This window comes from Castor canadensis, chromosome 6, assembly GCF_047511655.1.
Source record: "Castor canadensis chromosome 6, mCasCan1.hap1v2, whole genome shotgun sequence".
NCBI lineage: Eukaryota > Metazoa > Chordata > Mammalia > Rodentia > Castoridae > Castor > Castor canadensis.
Window position 1 is genome coordinate 37,406,178 of NC_133391.1, and position 6,000 is coordinate 37,412,177.

Sequence of the window (6,000 nt, forward strand, 5' to 3'; positions counted from 1 at the left end):
CCAGGAAGCAGAGAGGAAGAGGAAAATGAGAGACAGGTTTCAATATCCCCTTAAACGACACGCCCCCAGTAACTTCCCCCCAAGAGTTCCCACTCAGCTCCTAAGGCTTCCACCATCTCTCAAGAGCTCCAAGGGCTTTGGGACCAAGCCTTAAACACATGGGCCCTGGGGACATTTAAGGTCCAAACTATAGGAAGACCACGGTTGGAAGGCCTGGGGTCTCACTAACCAGCCTTGGGCCTTCACCCTTCTTCGGTCAGTTTCCTCCCCACAAAGAAGAGTGATGACACTGTTCCCTGGGGTTGCTTGGAGGATGGAATGAGGACACGTCAAGACACTATCTTGGGAGTTGCCAAGTTCTAGGCACGCAGGGGTTATTATGAGAAGCATTCTTGTCCATTTTTCCCTGTGTACGTGTCTGACCGCCCCTGCTCACCTCCCACCTGCTCATTCTTAGTTCACAGGGACAGTTCTACCTCAGGGAACAAATAGAAGGTACTTCCCCCTGCTTCCTGCTCACACCCACCCATCCTTTTACTGGCATCTGCTCCATCTCGCCTCCCTCATGACACCGACTGGGTGCCTGAGACTGCCTTTTGCCTCCTGGGGCATCCTGGGCTTGCTGTCTTCAGCCCTTGTTTCCCCTCCCCCACATCTTCAACCTCTGTCTTACTGACCCCTTCCGACAAACACGCTGGGCCTTTTCTTGTTTTAAAAAGCAAACCCTTTCTTGTTCCTGTGTCACCTTTAGCTACTGGTTTTCTCTTCCCTGCAAAGTGACGCTTCTTGAAAGACTGGTTAACACTCAGTACTTTCCTCTCTTCCAGTGTCATGTACTCCTTAGCTCATTGGACATGGGTGTGTGCGTGAGTACACACGTGTGCACACGTATAGTTTTTTTGAGACAGGATCTTGCTATGTGGCCCAGGCTGGCCTTGAACTCATGATCCTCCTCCCACAGCCTCGGGAGTGCTGGGATCACAGGTGTGTACCACCACGCCTGGCTGCCCACTGCATTTTTAAACTGAATACTCATTGAACTCAAGTACTAAGTACTAGGTACTTGAGTACTCAGGTACTAAGTATTTGCATGAATCAACTCATTTAATCCTCACCACAACCGGAAGGGTAGGTACTGGTACTAGTCATTTTATAGTAGAAGTGAAGTACAATTGCAGTGGGGAACAGTCACACACAGGTGCTAAGTGGTAATGCTGGTTTCAAAACCAGACCATCTGCCTCTGAGCCTGTGCACTTAGCCCTGCCCCCCTCCTCCATCCTTCCTTGCTTAGTTAACTCCTTTGTAGGGCCTTGGTCCTCAGCATAAGTGGCACTTTCTCAGGGAAGTGCAGGCAGCCTTTCCTATCTGTAGGTTCCACATCAGCAGATTCAACAGATTGGAAACTATTCAGAAGAAAGGTTATGTTGTTGCTGACATAGACCCAGGATGTTTGTGTCTGTTCTGAACATGTAGGTGTTTTCTACTATTTACGTGGTACTTACATTGTATTAGGTATTATAAGTCATCTAGAATCGATTTACAACATACAGAGGGTCTGCACAGGTTATGTGCAAACATTATGCCATTTTATAGAAGGAATTATCGGAAGGACATCCTGGGACCACTCCTCTGCAGATACAGAGGAGTGACTACATTTTCTAAGATCCCTCTGACAGCAGGTGTCCCCGCTGTGTGTTTTTCAGTCGCTCTTGTTCTGTATTGGAAATGCTCTTCTACTGTCTGGGCTCAGCCCCCTCCGCCTCCCACGAGACAGCGTGGCAGGTTTGGGTGTTTGTTTCTCTTTAGATCTGCTGTGTTTAGCGCTGTGACAGTACAGAGAAAGCACACTGGAAATGTCTGCTGAGTGACATTTAATGATGAGATCTGTCTGCGAGGAGGGAAAGAAGCGCAAGGTGGTTTGGTTCAAGAGCAGTCAAAGAGAGAAGAAACAGAGAAATAGAAAAGCGTGAATGAAAATAGCCCAGCCCTCTGGGTGTCTCTTACCTCCCCATCGAAGGGTGGGCAAGAGAGTACAGGTTGCCAGTATGGTGGACCTGGTTCAAATCTTGCTTCACCATTCACTGCGGTGGGATCCAGAGAAACTTCCTTAACTTGCTTGTTTCTCACGGCTTGGCATGACACCGGCGAGCCAGGACTCTCTGTTGCAGCTTCTGTCACCAGCTGGGCTGGGCAAACGGCCTGTGTCCCTCGTGTGTGAAGTAAGAGCGTTGACCAGCACATTTCTCAGGGTGCCTCTGTGTTTTAGCTACTTTAGCTCAACAGACAGGTTTTATACTTCGGAACATTTAGATGCAGTGGGAACATATCACCCCCAGGAAAAAGATGGTGACATTATAACAGGTACTTAGAAACTGCTATTGCTTGAAAGTACTGACTCCTTACTTGGACTGGCAAATTAACTAAAAGCAGGGGAAAAGCTTGGTGGCTCTGCCTCCATTTTGCATCTGTCTCCTTTACTCTGAGTCTCTCTCCCCTGCAGTCACCTGGGTTCCAGGAAGAACACGGCTGGTCAGTAACATCTTTATAACAAGAGATGGAAATTATCCCCAGGGAAAGGATCAGCAGAGCCTCACATGATGGACCACCCCCCAGGTAGGGACAATTACGTATGTTGATGGTGCTGGTCCCTGGAGCAAGAGCAATCATCTCCTGGAAACCAGATCGCTTCTCTCAAGTGATGACAGTGATAACTTCTCTAGAACCCCTCGCAGAACCAGAGCTGAGAAAATGACCAACCAGATCACAGTTTGCCTGGGACTGCTTAATTGTACATACCTCTCTCCCCCTGCCCCAATTTTTCCTCTATTTAAACATATAGCTTATGTCTATTCTGATTCTGGGCTACAGTGCTGACCTCTCCTCTTCCTGCAGTGTGCTGGGCTGTGCAATAAATCTTTTCTCTGTCGTCACCACTATTTAATGCATGGAGGTGACTGGCCAGACCGGACATGTGGAATCCGTGGAGTTGGGCCTGTGACCTGTAACTTCAGTTACAATGACCTTCCCTCTGTCCCCAGTGCTGGAAGTCACAGGACAACATGCCTGACCAGTGGAAGAACAGTTAGAGAAGTTGTGTATGCAGAGGAATGCCCCCCACCTCAAAAGCTGCTTGGGGCTGGAGGTGTGGCTTAGTGGCAGTGCACTTGGATATACTGTGCAAGGCCCTGGTTCCATCCCCAGCACCACACACGCACAAGAGCTTCTTAAGCATCAGACTGAGGCAGGAAGTGATAATACTGGACAAGGTTTTGTGTAAAGTGTATGTCAGCTTCACAGCAGCCTTGACTAAACATTGCTGCATGTGTGCTAGACACAGTCAAGGACTGCATTAGTCAGGGGTCTGCAGAGAGCAGAACCAAGAGCAGGTGTGATGGAGGGGAAAGGAGGAGAGGGAGGAGAAGAGAGCAGAGAGAAATGAGAGGGAGACATACAGAGAGAAACAGAGAGAGACTGAGACAGAGAAAGAGAGAATCAGAGAAAGACATAGAGAAAGAGAGAGACACACAGAGAGAAACAGAGAGAGAGAGAGAGAGACAGAGGGAGGAGAGACGCATACACAAAAAGAGAGAGAGACACAGAGAAAGTGAGAGAGAGAGAGATATAGAGAGAGTGAGAGATGCTAGACCATGAGGGTTTACAAAGCAAACATCTCCTGGCATTTCCACAGCTCAGACTCCAGCTACTTCTTGGTGTTCCACCTTCTTTCTTCTCCTTCTCCTTCTCTCCTTTTTTCTCCTCCCCCTTCTCCTCTTTTTCTACTCCTCCTCCTTCTTCTCCTTCTCCTCTTCTCCTCCCTCCTCCTCCTCCTCTCCTTTCTCTTCCTCCTTCTTTTCTATTTCCCCTCCTTCTCCTTCTTTCTCCTTCTCTTCCTTCTCCTTCTTCCTCCTTTCTTCCCCTCCTCCTTCTCCCTTTCTTTGTACTTTCTCATCACTACCCAATTCCACTGAGAATAAAAATCAAATTCCTCCTATTTTCTCTTGCAGTGAGGTTTCATCTTCCCATAGACGAGTCTTCCTTGTGCCTCTGTGCTTCTCTCTGGCTATCCTGGGGATGAGTAAGTGTTCTAAGAGAGCAGGTGTCCTCCTCCACAGGTGCTTTGGGAGGGTGGGGTCCTATTCCTTCTCCCACAGCAGCTGGAATGAGGCAGTGTCTGAGGCCACCTCCGGCACTGCCCTGCCCAGTGCTGACCAGGTGAGAAGGCCACCTCCACCTGTCTAGTCTATGCCAGGTGACTTGCTGTTGTGAAAGCAGATCCCTAGTCATCTCAGCTGCAGACTTTGGGCTCTGATCCCAAACAACTTTGCCATTCATCCTCCTCTGACTTGTCTACAGGGAGTGGACACCCTGGTCAGGAGCAGGAGGGCCTGTTGTGGAAACTGCATTTGTTGTTCTGGGGTGTGTCTATCTCTGTGCTCAGTGCACTCTGACAGCTACCTTGAGTCCCCCTTTCTGCCTGGGATACTTTAGACTCTTGACATATCTGTTCCCAGTTAGGGGCTCTGAAGATCAGACATCCAGCACCCTGGATTTTCAGGGTCCCAAAGTCTTTGGGTTCCTGACAGGTGCGTGGTACATGAGGTTGGTGCAGTGGGCCAAAGAAGCAAATTGACATGGCTTAAACCCCTGCTCCATGACTCCCTGTTACTAATAACAACCACGGGAGACCATCATTTTGGACTAAGCTCCTGCAGTAGGCTCCAATGGGCCAGACCAAAATAAAACTGAAATTATTCAGAAAAGTTCCCTGTGACCTTGAAAGAGGTGCTTAAACTGCTTTTGCTGAGAAGCACTGACTTGGGTCCATGTATTAAATAAAATAGGAGAAAAGCCTGATATCTCTGTCTCCATGTTGCACCTGTTGTCCTTTGCACTGAGCTATTCTCTCTTGCAGCCACCGGGAATCAAGGAAGAAGAGGACTGATTGATAACATCATTTCCATTCCTTTATGACAAGGAATGGAAACTACCCCTAAGGGACAGCACAGCCTTGCAGGACTGACCACCCTTTCAAATGAGGACAATTACTTAAACTGATGAGGCTGCACCATGGAGCCAGGAGTCATCATGTCATGGGAACCAGATTGTTCCCCTCAAGTGATGACAGCCACTTGACAACAACTTCTCTGAAACTCTCAAAGAACAAGGACTGAGATAATGGCCAACCAGGCCCCACTCAACCACTGGAACCCACCTGTGACTTGGACAGTTTAACTATGCATGCCTTTTGTCCCCTGCTCTAATTCTTTGTCATTTAAAGCTGAAGCTCATGTGTGTACCGTGAAGATGGTGGAGTGCCTGCTCTGCCTCTTCCTTTCTCTGCCCTTCACCATTATTGTTTCTTTATTTCGTGTATAGGGACAAGTGGTCAAACTTGGCATGTAGAATCCCAGGCGTTTGGGCCTAGTGTCCAAAAATCTAAGTTGTTACCTGACTTTCTGAGAAATCAAGACAGATAACAGCCACAGTTCCCAAATAGGCTAGTTTCAATCATCATGATAATGACGTTCCTCTGCCTTAACCCTTCCGAAAAGGGTAAGCTGATGTTAGTTATTTTCCTATTTTTTGTTTCCCTTTTCCTGCCTATCAGAGAACCAACTTTGAAATGACTAACCTGCTTTCTGTTTTCTTCAGCCCTCATCTATTTGTAAAACTAAATGCCTCTACATGGCCACCTGAACAGCATTCTATCTTAAGGACTGAAGTGCTGACTGATTTTAGAGTCACAAAGAAAGCCAATTTGAGATCTTTAAATTTGTTGTAATTCTGTTCTTTGACCCTGCATATTCATTCCATATATATATATTTTTTTTTGTTTGTTTGTTTGTTTTTTTGAGACAGGGTCTTGCTTTGTAGCCCAAGTTGGACTCAAACTCTTGATCTTCCTGCCTCAACCTCCTGAGTGCCGGGATTATGGGTGTGTAATGCCATACTCAGGTTTCTTTTTTTTTTTTTTTTTTTATGTGTTCATTATTTTATTT

General features: G+C 47.3%; 1 long non-coding RNA gene across 3 annotated transcripts in view; it reads left to right on the plus strand.

The window, feature by feature from the left end:
• The window catches only part of LOC141424072 (uncharacterized), a 59,153-nt gene extending 53,153 nt beyond the window's left edge, over positions 1-6,000 (plus strand). For 2 of the 3 annotated variants that reach the window (XR_012448898.1, XR_012448897.1), the window contains exons 2-4: positions 2,502-2,614; positions 4,006-4,076; positions 4,914-5,998. This is a non-coding gene — a long non-coding RNA (uncharacterized lncRNA). Of the gene's footprint in view, positions 1-2,501; positions 2,615-4,005; positions 4,077-4,913 lie in introns of all 3 variants that reach the window. The other variant, XR_012448899.1, reaches the window with a different exon arrangement.